The sequence below is a fragment of the Papaver somniferum genome, chromosome 6, assembly GCF_003573695.1.
Source record: "Papaver somniferum cultivar HN1 chromosome 6, ASM357369v1, whole genome shotgun sequence".
NCBI classification, from domain to species: Eukaryota; Viridiplantae; Streptophyta; class Magnoliopsida; order Ranunculales; family Papaveraceae; genus Papaver; species Papaver somniferum.
Genome location: NC_039363.1, coordinates 124,858,492 through 124,875,018, shown reverse-complemented (window position 1 = coordinate 124,875,018; position 16,527 = coordinate 124,858,492). Strand labels below are relative to the sequence as shown.

The 16,527-nt window shown below is 39.5% G+C and overlaps 1 long non-coding RNA gene across 4 annotated transcripts; it reads right to left on the bottom strand.

Annotated features, from left to right (window-relative positions):
- Window positions 1–12,295: 12,295 nt before the first annotated feature.
- LOC113286136 lies at window positions 12,296–16,527 on the bottom strand. 4 transcript variants are annotated; one of them, XR_003329127.1, is made up of 11 exons: window positions 15,456–16,527; window positions 15,255–15,362; window positions 14,718–14,816; window positions 14,450–14,494; window positions 14,269–14,346; window positions 14,026–14,115; window positions 13,695–13,877; window positions 13,357–13,476; window positions 13,031–13,113; window positions 12,859–12,922; window positions 12,296–12,747 (listed from the first exon to the last, which is right to left on the bottom strand). It is a non-coding gene; the product is annotated as an uncharacterized LOC113286136 (long non-coding RNA). The 4 variants fall into 4 exon arrangements; XR_003329126.1 differs by having other exon boundaries at window positions 12,859–13,113; window positions 15,456–15,831; window positions 15,990–16,527; XR_003329125.1 differs by having other exon boundaries at window positions 12,859–13,113.

The following is a 16,527-nucleotide window of genomic DNA, read 5'->3' as shown; positions in this document are numbered from 1 at the left end:
CAAACACAAGGTTCGGTTATACCTCCAAGTGGCTAATAGGATCGGTTATACTAGTTTCCATAAAATGACTAAGTACCAGGATCAGTTACCACTATCTCATGGTATTACTTGTGATCGGTTGCACAAGTTATAGGATTGGTTACACCAATTACTAAAACTTGTTAACCTACTACAAGGATCGATTACACATCTTGTGATTAGTCCCACCAAATACTAGGATCTGTTACCCAATAAATAGGATTGGTCATACCAATTACATATATCGATCATACCATCTCAGGTGATTACTTAAGATTGGTTTCACTAATAAAAGTCATATCGATACATAAGTCAGGCATTGTGAATAGTTTTACCAAGATACATAAATAAGTTATGAGAGGTTATACTAAACATAATATTAAAAATCCAAAGATTTGCAATGAATAACAATACCAATAAGCCTAGCAATTTCCCTTTCGATTCACAAAACAAGTTTATGAATTGTACTTCCTTTAAACGAATGTAAAATATTGTTTCCTAGGACGAAATCTTCACCCATACCCATACATAATCACAATAGAATTCATACAATTATGTCGATGTCTTATATACGAAGTTCAAAAGATAGGCGTTATACTTCGTATTATATTTCCTTAATACTACGTCTAACTAGAGTATAATCATTCACAGCTTCGCAGTTATGTTTTCAATATAGCACGACTTGAAAGATACGTTAGGAATGAAACAGTTCAAGTCAAAATATTACTAACCTCAAGAGGAAGGATGATGTCATCGATGTAGCTCTTTACTTCTTCGCATTCTTCAAGTCTTCGAGTAATACTTGTAAGTCTCATATCCTAATAACTTTCTAGCTAACCTATACGAAGTTGACTCTAGTAAATAATCAAGCGACTCGTTAAATTAGTTTTGGTTCACTAAAATATGACAACCAAACTTGACATACCAACTCTTGGTGGGTTCAACCGAGCAATGCTCTAACATGTTTGACTTTCATTACGGTGCAGGCAGAGTTTGGATCAGTGGAAAATTTTATATCACGACGTACGAGGTACTGTAGATTATGAAACAGATATAGTTTTTAGATGACATGACAAATTTTGAGTCATGAGACATTATTTTGTTAGTGTTGTATATGCCTTGAATATGGGTAGTATTATGGTTGGGCTTACTCCCTAGACTTGGACTGACAGTCCATTAGATTATGTCTAACCTAAAAGGCAACATGAGATAAAAAGGAAATCAGATTTCCTTGTAATTAAGAGGGAGAGAGAGAGAGAGAGAGAGAGAGAGAGAGAGTATGTGTGTGTGTATGAGGCACCAAAAAGGGGCTAAGGTTCTTGAGTGGGGTTTGAATGAATACCTTGTAATCTTGTTTGATCATAGTGGGATCATTTCGTTGTCTGCGCAAGTGGATGTAGATCATCTTTATTGAACCACTATAAACCCTTGAGTTGTGTGTGTATGCTTAATTTACTTTGATTTCATTTTTATTTTATATCTTGGTTGATTGTGATAGCTTGAGCCATTCGTTCTCACAAATTGGTATCAGATCTCTGGACAGGAGCGATCTACAATAGAAGCAAGTATGGGATTGAGAAGTTTGATAGAAGGAATGATTTTAATTTATGGAGGCTAAATATGAGGGTTGTTTTGGTGCAACAAAGTTTACTGAAAACTTTTAATGCGAATACGGCTCTAGCAACAACATTGAATGATGAGGTCAAGGAAGAACTCACGGAGAGAGTACATGGGTTAATTTTTTTATTTTTTTTTAGCAATGAGGTCTTGAGAGAAGTTGCGACGGAAACGACTCCGAATAGGATGTGAAACAAGTTTGAAAAGAGGTATATGAATAAATCCATGACTAATAGTCTTTATATTAAGAAGAATTATATACTCTTAGATTGCATGAAGGAATATCTATTATTGATCATATTGATGATTATAATAAAATTCTCTTGGATTTGGCAAACATTGATGTGAAAATTAAAAATGAATACCAAGCATTAGGTTTGCTTTGTTCCTCACTATTATCTTATGAGAATTTTATTGATATTGTAATGTATAGAAAGACTAAAATTCCAATGGAAGACGTTAAAGGCGGCTTTGAACTCAAAAGAGTTAAAGAAGACCGGTATTGATTGTAAAGAGATTTCGGAGATGGGTTGTTTGTAAGAGGATAAACAAATCAAAAGGGTGGTTTAGATAGAAGTATATGTAAGTCTAAGTTTAAAACTAAACTGGGTAAATTCAAATGCTTTCATTGTAAGCAAGAAAGGCTTTTCAGGAAAGATTTTCTGGAAAGGAAGAATCTTGAGAAGAATACTAACCACCTACCACAACAAATGTTGAGAAGAAAGTGATGATGGAACCGTTCTTATGGTTTACACCGAAAGTTCGGATTGTGGGTGGATTCTTGACTCGGGTTGTACTTTTCATATGTGTCCTCATGAGAATGGTTTTCTACTTATCAATCTCGGAAAAGTGGATGAATTATTATGGGAAACAATATCACTTGTGAAGTGGTGAGTGTAGGTACAATTCAAATTAAGATGCATGATGGTCTAGTGAAGACTTTAATTGAGGTTGTGAATAATAATATTCTACGGAGCACGTGTCACGATCTCAGTGGTCGCATACAAGATAACTGTGTATCCTTCGCTATACAGAGGAATCCAAGTGACAGAGGATACATTTGTAGATCTACTTTATCTCGTCCCGAGAAATGATGCCTCGACGGCTGAGATGAAAGAAGTAAAAGCCTAGTCTATGGGGAGGCAGCTGGCGAAGGGACAGAGGTAGATGACATATCTAATCAGCATTAAATGCACAAATCTCTTATCTACACGCATAATCAAAGCACGTGGAGAGAGATAATGTGGCGGAACCAGATTAGCAGAGGCTGGAAGTAAACGAAGGTACAATCTGTACTAAGGTTGGGAAGTTCCCGAAGGAATGTGGGTCAGCTGAGGTGGCAGAGTTCGACTAGAGAAAGCACGCGGCGAACGAAGGTACCATATGTACGAAAGGTATATCAGGAGACGATGGACCCAGAGGCAGCAAAGATATACCTTGAGCAGAAGGGGCTATAAATACCAAGCCTCACAAACAAACTAAGGGAATTCAATTCTTAGGAGGAGAAGATTTAGTCTTAAGCTTATACCTCTTTAATTTTGAGAACTTAAGTAATGACTTCAACTTGATTTCTCTCTATTACTTTGGGAAGCATCTAATATTTTTTGTAACCACTACAACTTAATACAAACAAATCACTCGTTACCCCGTGGACGTAGACGAAATTCGAACCACGTAATATATTATGTCTCGTGATAACTTAGTAGCATTTATTTTACATAAGTGCTCTTAGTTATTCTTGTGATCTTCGATATATTTTATTACTTAGCATCATTAGTTCAACTGAGGCATCGATACTACTTAGTATCCGATTCTCCGAACTGTATACATTACGTAGACTACGGGAAAACAAGTAGTCACAGTTTGGCGCTAGAAGGTTTTGCTCACCAGCTTGAGTTTTTATATTTCGTCATTTATTTTACTTACACATCTTCTTTAACGAAGATATCTGAGTTCGACAACGATGGATCTCACTTTCTAGTGATTGGTTCGTCCATTGTTCTCGCAAGTTCTTTGAGTTCATAGCCTCTAAAGACTAGCAATATCACATATCTACAAAAGTTTTCACAAAAACACACTCACAAAACGTTAAAACTTTTGTTTTGTACTAAAACACCTTTTCCGACAAAGTATTCTTCAGATATGAGTACCTCTGAGCACTGAGGAATCTCAGCAAGAATTTAAGGAAGCAAAAATCTTTTCAAGCATTTAATACCCCATTTTTCGAAAAGATCTGGTACCCTTTTTAATTATTTTCAACATTTAAGGTTGTTTTCTCCAAGGGTACCATTAAAAAGTCAGTACCTGTCTCTCCAAGATGCCATTTCAGTCCTTTTTCTGAAAAAGCTGCTTAGCCGTCTTTTGTGTCAGAGCATTAATTGATACTTTTGACGAAGGCACCCAAGTAGCAGATTTTTGTCGTTTTTTTTTGTGACCGCAGGATAACAAAAGTCGAAGGCATGCAGAAATCAAGTGATATACCAACAAGCTCACGACCGAGAGGAAGATCTCAAAAGCCGTCTCAAGCAAACCAAAGAACCCAAGCAGAGGGCGGACAAAGCGAAATAGAAAGAAGAACAGCTGCTACCAAAGTCGTTTATTCCTGCTGAAGGGATGGGGCAAACATCGGGAGCACAACCACTTTACGGCATGCCATTACCGGAGCATTCCAATTTCACGCAACCACCTGCGGCCAACGCAGGGTTACCCAGAACCCTAGTTCCTATGGGACGAGGGTTGAGAAACCTAACTCCGATACAGATAGATCCAGACGCACTGGTCATAGAAGAAGGAGTGGATAACTCTGAGGATCCGGCCAACAACACTCCTCAGGGTGGTGGAATCCACAACGAAGAACAAATGGCAGCACAAGTAGCAGCTTTGCTACTACGGAACAAGGAACACGAGGTTGCCATGCACGTGATGGCTCAGGAGAACCATAACCTAAAAGATATGCTGGATGTGCAGATTGAAGGTTCCCAAACTCACCCTCCGTTAAAGAGGCGTGAGAACGGAGCTATATCAGGAAGACGAAGGGTGGATCTTAACCCACCAAAGTCTAACCCACCTAAGGGGACCAGGAGAACGCACCACGATCCAGACGAGACGGACTCAACCTACAAGCCCTATCGATCCTACTATGATGAGGCATTTTCCAGAGATGCTCACAATGTGAACATGGTTATGGAGAAAATGGAGAAGATGCGGAAAGAAATACAAGGGCTGAAAACCGGCCATGCAGGCGCAAGGCTAGAAGAAGTGCTCCATGAAGTGACAACATCTCCGTTGTCACTCCGCATTTTGAGGGAGCCTATCCCTGCGAAATGCCCAGTACCTGTGTTTCATACCTACAATGGTACCTCTGATCCCGCATCCCACCTACGATACTATACTCATGTCCTTGCCCATTGGAAAAGAGATGAGGAAGTACTTTGTAGGTATTTCCTACAAGCTTGACAAGATCAGTATTGGCGTGGTATGACAACTTACCAGCAAACTCAATTGACTCCTTTGAACAATTGTCTACGGTATTCTTGGAGACATACATGTACAAAAAATCAACGAAGGCAGGGTTAGATAGGCTATTTTCTTTAGCTATCGGACCCCGGGAAACATTGATGCAGTAAACAGACAGATGGCAGAAGACGTGCCAAGCAATCGGAAAAGTCAATCTAGAAATTAGCATTAATTTCTATAAGTACGAACTTGATAGAACCTCAGCTATCTTCGTGGAGCTTCACAACAGATCCCTTGATTCCGAAGGAGAGCTCAGGGTTGTCCAAGACCGCTACATCAGAATTGAAGAAATCCAGAAGGAAAACCCCAAGGCACAAGCAAGGACAACAACAGCTCCACAACGAACCAACTCTCTGGAACCAATTCCGGAGATATCTAAGAGGAAAAACGAGACCGGGGGAAGAACCAGTTCTCGATACAAAAGATCAAAATACGGAGTTGGAAAAGGCAGAGGAAAAGAAAGGGACGAGTTTGTAGATAAGATCTACACAAAGCTAAATACCACATTCTCCCACATCCTAAGCAAGGAAGGAGCGAAGCCGGGCTTTCCTTACCCTAACACTAGGGGAAAGAAACTAGAGAAGACGAAGGAGGCTAAGGAGTACTACGAGTACCATCAGTACTATGGACATACAACTGATACATGCTATCACCTAAGGAACACAATTCATAGATTCATAGACGAAGGCAAATTCATGGAGTACATACAGATACAGCCAGCGAAAACTGAGGTGGCCCATAAGAAAAGGGTAGAACTACCTCAGGACGGCAAATACATCAACATGATCACCTTCTCCAGCGGAGGTCAAGAAGAACTGCTCGAAGACATCCTCGAGTTAGCTCGAAACATAAGAAAGCTAGAAACCCACGAGGTGTTCAAGCTAAGCGGACCACCTACTAGCACTTGGGAAGAATGGATGGCCACCCCATTAACATTCTCAACAAAATACGTCAATCAGAAGGTCGATATGTACAACGATCCACTTGTGATCACTCTTCCAATACACGGATGGAACGTTACGAAGGTCCTCGTTGACGGGGGAAGCTCGTTAAATGTATTGTTTTACGAACCCTACATACACATGGGTTTGACAGCGGAGCAGATGGATTCTTCCACTTGCACAATATACGGTTTGGAGAAGTCTCTAGGCCAAGAGGAGAAATTGTCTTGCAGGTACGTGCAGGACCCTTAGTAACCAATACAAGGTTTTGTGTGGTGAAAGCACCTTCGCCCTACAATGTAATCATGGGAAGACTATGGATCCATAGATTACGAGGAACAACTTCGACATATCATCAGTACCTTTGATTCCCTACACCCATGGGTGAAATGGAAATCAAAGGTGACCAGCAAGACGCAAGGCTATGCAATTTAGCAGAGGTCAGACTCAACGAAGAAAGAATTTCTGCCCACCAGCACGAAAGAAAAAGACAAAAGGAAAACACCAAAAAAGTGAAGGACGGAGCCTTCTTAGTACCCGAAGCCATATCAGTTCCAGAGACAAGCACCTCCGCCACTCCAGGGGCGTACGTCTCTGCCAAATGACAATTACAGAAAAGCACTCCTCAACGTCCTCAGAAATAAACCTTCTCACCGGTGGAACCAACAAAGAAAATCAACATCGGAACAGAGGCGGAGCCAAAAATGATCAACATCGGAACTTTACTTGAATAGGAAGAGGAGATGCAACTAAAAAGGCTACTAAGGGACTACGCAGATGTCTTTGCATGGTCAATGGAAGACATGCCTGGAATTGACCCGAATATGGTCTCCCACCACCTTCGGCTCAAACCAGAAATACCACCATTCAAGCAACGTATCCGTAAGGTGGCAGACATCTACCAAGAAGCGGTAGAAAAGAAATTACAAAAGCTATTAACCGCAGGGTTCATACGAGAAGTCAAGTATCCTACGTGGATATCCAACATGGTGATTGTGCCCAAGAAGAACGGAGGCGTATGCATTTGCATCGACTTTAGTAATCTCAACAAAGCGTGCCCCAAAGACAGCTACTCGTTGCCAAACATTGACCAACTAATCAATGCAACCGAAGGTCACCAGAGGCTATCCTTTATGGATGGATACTCAGGTTACAACCAAATCGCCCTTGCAGAAGAAGGCCAGGAGCATACTGCTTTCTTTACCCTACGAGGCTTGTATTGTTATACAAGGATGCCTTTTGGACTAAAGAACGCTGGGGAAACATACCGGCGATTGGTAGACAAGAGCTTTAAGCCGTGGATAGGCAAGATAGTGGAGGTCTACGTGGACGATATGCTTATCAAAACCAAAGAGGCGAAAAACCACCTGTCAGATCTAAGGGAAATAGTCGAAGCCATGAGAAACTTTCACATGAAGGTAAACCCGGAGAAATGCACATTCGGAGTAACCTCAGGAAAATTCTTGGGATACTTGGTAACTAAGCGAGGAATAGAAGTATACCCTGAAAGGGTCAGAGAAATAATGGAAATTCCATCTCCATAAACACTAAAAGGAGTACAAAAGCTAAATGGAATCTTAGATTCCATGGGAAGATTCATAGCAAGATCATCGGATAAATGCAAAGCATTTTTCGATACACTAAGGAAAGAAAGCACGTTTATGTGGACCACGAAATGCGAGCAAGCTTTTCAAAAGATCAAAGAATACTTGGCTTCAGTACCCATCCTACAGAAGCCGAAGCCAGGTGTGATACTCACCTTGTACTTAGCAGCAACAAGCTATGCTGTGAGCGCAGTATTGGTACGAGATCAGGGACAAGAAGAAAATCCCATATACTACATCAGCAAGACACTCAGTTCAGCGGAGCGTAACTATACCAAGGTGGAGCATCTTATATATGCCTTAGTAGTGGAAATACAAAAACTAAGGATATATTTCGACGCACATACCATCCGAGTCTTCACAAAGGCTCAGATAGGTCAAATCCTCGACAGCACGGAGAAAATTGGAAGGGTGGAAAAATGGAATGACATGATCAAACAGTACCACATAATCTTTGAGACTAGGAAGGATGAGAAATCGCAAATCTTAGCAGACTTTCTAGCGGACCTACCTCTCAACGACAAAGAAGAGATAGATGACATCCCAGGAATGGAGGAAGACAAGCAAGAACCAGAAGATCTCTTGGAACCTCAGAATTCACGGAGGTGGGAGATATTCGTAGATGGCTCCTCCAATGGAGAGGGCGCAGGCATAGGGATTGTAATAACAACCCCTACCGGAGACCGACACTCATGTATGCGTTCAGGTTAGAATTCAAACAATACACTAATAACATCACAAAATACGAGGTGGTCGTACATGGTCTACGCTTGGCATGGGAGCTAGGCCTATCAGATGTTCGTTTGACTAGTGTCTCACAGTTAGTCATTAGATAAATCGAGATCAAATATCAAACTTTGGATCCAATACTATCTTCGTACCTAAAGTTAGCACAAGAGCATGCGCCAAAGATCAACAACGTTACATTCAGACATGTATGTTGAAAATATAACAGACACGCATATACCTTAACATTCATATCATCGATGCTAAGGGACAGAAATACCACCTCTGTGCAAATTGGAAGGATATACGAGCCTTCGATAGAGGGACCAATCTCAGAAGCTGGGGAGGATTTGACCGTTCAAACTCGAGACATGAGAGAAGCTGAGAAAGGAAAAGAAGACGAAGAAGAATCAGATGACGAAGTCGAAGAATCTGACAAAGACCAATCTATGTCGGATGAAGACAATGAAGACGAAGCGGATGATGATTGGAGGCTTCCAATTAACCAATACCTTGACAAAAGCACCTTACCAGCAGATGTCAAGGAGGCTCGGAAACTTGAATCAAAAGCAGCAATGTACAGCCTCCGTGATGGAATACTATACATAAGGTCATTTCTTGGACCTCTGATGCGGTGCCTCTAACGAACCAAAGGAAGAAGAATACTCCATGATATACACAGCAGAGATGTCGACAATCATAGCGGAAGAAGGTCCTTGGCAGTCAAAGCCAAAATGCAAGGATACTACTGGCTAAGCATGGACGAAGATCCAAAGAACGTGGCTAAGCACTGTGAGAGATGCCAACGCTTTTCCAGGAAGATTAAAGCACCAGCAACGGAGCTTAACTCAGTCATCAGCCCTTGGCCATTTGTCAAGTGGGGGGTTGATATTGTTGGACCCTTAATAGAGGGAACCTCGAACATAAAATACCTTATTGTGTTTACGGATTACTTCACCAAGTGGGTGGAAGCAAAGGCTTTGGATAGAATTAGGGACACAGATGTCTTTAAGATCTTGTTTGAGCAAATCATATGCAGGTTTGGAATACCAGCCGCCATAGTCTCTGACAATGTCAAGCAGTTGCAAGGAAAGAACATAGATATGTTATTCAAAACTTTCAACATTCAGAAAAACAAGTCCACTCCTATATACGTACCCTAAGAGCAATGGACAAGCGAAGGCGACTAACAAAACAATAGCGATGAACTTGAAGAAAAAGCTAGGAGCATACAATATAAGATGGTGCGAACAACTACACAATGTCCTGTGGGCCTGCCAAAATACAAGGAGGGCAGACAAGGGAAAAACTCCATTCTTGCTAACCTACGGAGACGAAGCGGTCATCCCAACGGAGATAATACTTCCAACAACAAAAACGAAAGCATGGAGAAGAACCTAACAACGGACCTAATGATATAGAAGCTCGATGATCTTGAAGAAAGGCGGGAAGTGGCTTTGCAAAAGATGGTAAACTATCAACGAAGGCTAGCTCGCGAATACAACAAACGGGTCATCCCTAGAAACTTTATGGTCGAAGAATACGTGTTGCATCAGATACCACCATATCAAAGAAAGAAGGAGTGGGGCAAGCTAGATCCAACGTGGTATGGGCCCTACATCATACACGACATCGCTGGAAAAGGGTCATACTACCTAAGGACCCTCAAAGGAGAAGTATTTCAACACCCTTGGAATGAAATGTACCTAAAAAAATACTATCCGTAAGAGAATGGTGATTACTCAGGAGAAGAATGGAACGGGCAATAGCCCACCATGTTCTATCCCTGATCAAAGGTATTATGAACCTTACTAATCAATGAAAGAAACCTTTTGCTAAGAGAAAGTCAATTTTTGATTAAGTACAAATTAGGTTAGAATAGACACTCTCCGTCAAGATTGACGATGAGACAAGGCAAGACATAACTGCGCACATGTCAATACTCGGATCCTCGGAGTGATAGCTCCATTCATGAGGCAATAAGAAAAAGTAATATATCCCCTATAGAGATACCTTGTCGAAGTAAAGAAGCCTTCGCGCTGAACGCGTAGGGTTACAAGAAAACTATTGCCCACGTAGGAGCCTTCGCCACCACGGTACCTTCTGGCCAAAGGATACTTAGGTAGGACGATTAATGTTCCACCCAAGGTTAGACATACCTTAGCACATTGTAATGAATTGAATGTGCAATCATCTAGACGTAATACGTCTACAAACAAAATATTCATGCAATAACATAGGTACAATAATAATGTTACCAAAATATGACTAACATGTCTTAAAAGTTGCAGATAACAAAGGTTCAAACCATCACGAAGTATTTTTTTTCAAGGAAAGGGGACGATACAAAGGCCCCTCAGCTGGGGGCATAGTACAACAAATAGTTCAGTTAAGATAGACTGGACACGGCATGATCAAGGGTAAGGAAGACGAGGAAAGACAACTCATTCAACATGTATCTTAGCTTTCGTAAAGGAAGCGTTGATGTAATCGAAGAGAGAACGCTCATATTGTACCTCCATCTGAGATGACTGAACCTCCAAATCCGAAGCCGACTTCTGACGAAGCTCCATCACTTGAGCATTAAGATGATCATTAGCTTGTTGAAGAGCCTCAGCCTTGAACTTATCAGCAGCATCAAATTGGCTGGATATCTCCATCGAGGATATCTGGCCTTCGAGACGATTAATCTTGGCATTTGCACCCACCAGCTGTTCCTGGAGACCTGCGAGAACGAAGGGTGTAAGCAATAAGAAGAAGCGACAAAAGACATAAAGAATGCTGCTGGAATATAAGGACCCTAAGCTACCTCCTGCATGGATAAGGGATTCTTCTAAACTATGTTGGGACTCTGCAAGGTCCACCCCAGTGGATTCGAGATCTTCCATAAGGGTATTATGTTCAGTTCGGAGATCATCAACATCAATCCGGAGGCACTCTCAGAGGATAAAACTTAGTAAACAATCTCTAACTCTTCCAACTTCCTAACTAAGGATGCATGGGACATGGAAGATGACTCAGATCCTGCCTCGACAAGTCTATTCTTAAGAGAACAAACCTCAGAAGATAAAACGTTACGGTCTACAGTAACCTTATCTAATGAAGCACAAGCATCTTCGAAATACGCATGATATTTCTTGCGGATGATTTCTTGGGCTGAGAGGCGTCTCTCAACTAAGGCAATATCCTCCTTTTGCTTTAAAATGAGACCCTCCTTCCAACTAAGGGCTTCGTCACATTCTTTACGAACACCACACCATTTTTCATGTTTAGTAACAGGCTATTAAGTTGCAAAGAGAGGTTGCAACAGCGATTCTGTTACGAAAGTCGATGTGGCAATTTTCGCAACGGCTCATAAGCAATTGCAAATTTTGGGTTGCAACAGTTTTAAACTGTTGCAACGTGAATTCGTCGTAACAGTTCGGAACAGTGCGAAATTAGATGGTCGCAACAGCTATGAACAGTTGCGAAACGGGAATTTTGCAACAGCTCATCGCAATTATGAAATTTTTGCAACATCAAAAAAATAGTGGTTTTGACCTGGTCAAATCAAGTCAAAATCAGGTTTTGGACCAGTCAAAACCACTATTTGTTTACTTTTTAATCAGGTTTTAATTCTTAAGTCTCCCGGTTTATTTGGAAATCATTCCCCTGCAACAATTTTAGGCAGAATTTATAGTGAAATTCTTCAGCTCTAAGGCAACAACATTCAAAGTATATACCCATAAGTTTCTAAGAGACATAACTTTGGCAATACATAGTCATTTCATACATTGAATTATAAACACCAATCATCATTGAACTTAGGCAACTCATGAAATCATAAACTAAAGACTTATTCTGTATACCTCTGAAAAGAACTACTTAGGCAATACATATAAATTTCTTAAGTTCCAATCTGTAGCTAGAAATATTTCTTAAGTTCCAAGGACATACAAATTCTGTGCGTAGTATCAATAAAATGACAAGTATGTAAACATTTTCTAAGTTTTCATAACATAGAAATTTTGCAGTTGCAGTTGTAATGTGAAGTGTAATAGCAGTAGTAGATACAATCTTAAAGGCACAAGACTGGAGACAAGCTCAACATTCATTACCTACATGCTCAAACAAGTATAACTTCTTGTTGCTTCATAACCAACCTTGTAAATAGGCGCACTTACTACTCATATCTGTGACCTGCAAAACCAATGTACACCATGAGAGTAGCCATTGTCAAAAAGAATTGTAACAATAGCGCCATCTGTAGAATCAACATCGACATCAACAGCCTCTTCTTCTTGGGTTCCATGCTCTTCATGTTCTTCTCCGTTATCTTCTACCTACTGAGACAAAAAGTGAAACAAATCAACATCCAGTTCCCATCACAGAAGATAAGAATAATAAAAGGGAGCATTTTACATAGAAACAAAGAAAGTGCCTGGATGGATTAATACCGTTTGAGAATTTTGCATGCGGCAAGTCTTGCAAATGCCCTTTTTCCAACTTCTATCTAGTTTACTAACATGTTCATCAAATAGATTTCGACTTCTCAAATAAGAATAACAACAGTCCAATATCAAACGAGCGAGGAAACTTCATTTAAAGCAAAAAATCACTACTACTTACCAGAGTCTCCGCAACCTCTTCAACTTTGCCGAAAGATTCCATTCTCATGAAGTCAGCACCAAGCAAGGTGATAAAAACACTAACTGAAATAAGCAAATGCCACTTCTATCGGTTAGACAAACTTCACAAAAGCCTGCAATAAAGCACGACAAGGAGATGCACTCATTTTCCTAGGACTAGGACTGCATCGGACAAGATATGCACTAGGAAACTAGGAGATGAAATATGTTTGCTGGCAAACAAAAACCACAAGGAAACCTGCAAAATCAGTATAAAGAGTAAACTACAATAGCGATAACATTAATGAGTTTGATATTATCACATACCTCACTAAACTTCGTCTGCAGTTCATCCCTTGCCTCAATAACACGGTCTCTGTCATTACTTTCAACTACGAAAATAAGACCTTATGTGTTTTGGAAGTAGTGTCTCTACAATAGAGGGATCTGTAAAAGAAATGATATTACTAATTACCTTTGTAACAACATAAAATGCAAAAAAGAATAGAAAACAAAAAATGTAGCAAAATTCATATATTTCTTGACCCCAACATGCCAGATAGTGAATCTAATGTTCTTGTATTCAACAGTCTCAACATTAAATCCTGCAAGCAATATGAAAGCGTTCACAGAGACAAGAAACAACTCATTCCAGATTTCTTGACCTTTGGGTAAGAGGAAGAAGCATTAAATCTTTTCTAAGATTTGAAAGAAAGGCTTATATTGATGCTCCAGCCACAGTTGGGTCTTGGACCTAGCTTCAAAATGCAGACCATGTGCTTCTGCTAAGCCTGGTGAAGAAGGCAGAGCTGACTAGTGATGCTCTCAGTCTTCAGTTGCTGGGAAATCTGATAAAGAGGTTAAGGAAATGTATAACATGCAAGGGATAGATTCTTTTGGTTCTTTAACTACGGGAAGGTGAATCTCTTCAATGACTAAGGCAAAATGCATCACATACCTCGTAATTTGCACCAAATATTATACATAGAAGGATACATAAGCATGTTTACTACATGAACTGAACACCACCACCTCATCTCCAGCATTAAACTCAATATGTTAGTCTCAACCTCCATCCCTACAAGGCTACAACAAATGATATATTAGTCAAGCAAATTGATTAGTCAACAAACACAAGAGAAGACAAGGAAATCGTTAAAACTCAAGTTACAAAGTGCACTGGACATATATATTTATCATTATCAGTTAGGAATTTGGGTCCTTCGTGATCTGAAATACCTGTAATTGTGAAATGAAAACAGTGTACATTTTCACATACTTCATGTTATAGAAGTCTCTAAACTGAAGGGCAGCTACCTGTGAACGTAAAAGAGTTACTATGCTACCTAAATATCAGCACATCAAAGAAAGAAGAACGAGGAACTCTAATATGATGAGGGGAGAGAAAGTTTAACAGTACCTCAGACAAACATTGGAGAGTAAGATTCCTATACGCTGCCATACCCTGCCACAGAAAGAAATTCAAAAGTGTCTTTAGCTATAATATACCCAAAAAAAAAGGAAAATAAATATGCATTAGTCAATTAGCCTACAGAAGATTGGAAGGAAGAGACGCCAGGATTGATTAAAAGATAGTGTTTTACTAGACATGAACTTTTTCTTTATCGTTCTAAATTTTCATTATTTGAAACAAAAAATGGCAACAGTCTAGTAATTAGTGCGCAAACCAGTGGGGCGTGCAACGTAGCCAGTGTTGCTCTTATATCTCAGTTCTTTGAGATGCAGATGGCACATATAGGCATAGCTCGTAAATAAGTTGAAACTCACTGCAAGAAAAAACGTGTATGTAAGCTATGGTAAGAGAAAAACAAACCATGCGACGTAGACCAACTACATAATTCATTCATAATAACTGCGTTTAGCTAACATAGATGATAGGGTAGACTAATGATAACGAAGCCGATTAGGCGTCAAAGGCATTTTTCTAACATATGTACAATCACAACTTTTCCATTCAATAAATAACCCCGTAGACACATGATGATGTAACATAACAATGAGAATAGCAAGGCCATCAAAACTATTCAATGATTCTTTTAGCTCTTTGATCTTCTGCTGAATCATTTCACCAGGTGAAAAGTCCAACATCTCTTAACTGAGAAGCTAAAAAAACGATAACATGTATAAAAAAAACTTGTAGACATTGACAAGCTAAAACAGATATGATCTCATAAAAAAATGAATCTCAAATGCATTAAAATTACCTTTAATACAGCCATGAAATTCTAACATATTGTTTCACTTGTCTTCGCTACTGAAACAAGATCCCGAATAAAATTTCACCACCTAGCTGGCCACTCATGTTTCAAGATCTGTGATTTGAAAAGCAAACGACATTGAGTTCAAGCATTAATACTGTTGCAGATAAATTCGGAGTAAACATAAACCATCCAAACCTAGCATACCTTGACCTAAAATTTATGAACATTTCAAATCTCTTCAGATTAGCGTCATTCCTTCACATCACTATCATTCAGCCACATAGACATTTAAAGCACCATCTTCATAGCAGCAACATTATTCATTTCAATATCTTTCAGTCACAACTATTATGACTGACCATAGCATCATCATCAAAAGCATCTCAGCACAACCAATACTCATCCATCACCATTCAAATCATTACAATCTAAACCAAACTAAGATCAACTCTTGTAGCTCATTTAAGACCACATCAACCGAACTATTATTTCAATTCCATCACCATCACAATCTTCATAGTTCTGTAGCTCATTAAACCACCACCACCTGCAACAATTATCCTCCTCTAAAAACTTTTTCCTATAATAGACAATTTAAACTAAGAATCATCTACACACCACTAGAAACTCAACTCCATTTCCACCAAATTTTCAATTCAAAATTGAACATAACAATACCCAAATTTGATAATACAAGTTCATGAAAGAAATTCATTCCAAATGCGTAAGAAAGATTACCTCAGACACAAACTCAATTTTCTTCTTATAATTTCTCACCATCAGTTTCATCTTTTTCATCTGTAATTCAAATCCATGAACCCTAAATCCCCAATCTGTTATAAACCCTAATCCATATAACTCGAATCCATTAATAAACCAATTCTAAACCTAATTAAGACAAACCTGTTTATTGACTCCGTTTAATTCTTCGATTTGTAGCACAAACAAAACCCTAGTTTTCTCAATTAGCTTCTTAATCTTAGACGTAAAACGAAACCTAATCCTCTAATTCCTTCGCTGTAATTTGAGAATCAATTTCAAATTCCTCTTCTTAACTCTCAATAATGAAAACCCATGATAATTTCTTGATTTCCTCTTCTTACAGACATCAAGGAGATCGGACCAGCTGCAACGACCATTAGGTTTTGCTTTGGGGGTTCTACAGACAGAAAGATACTTCGATGGTGGTGATATTAGAAAAGGAGAAGAATGAATTTCAATGTTAATGGTCGGTATTCACAGGTGCAGCAGGGGGAAAGTAGCGATACAGGGAGAA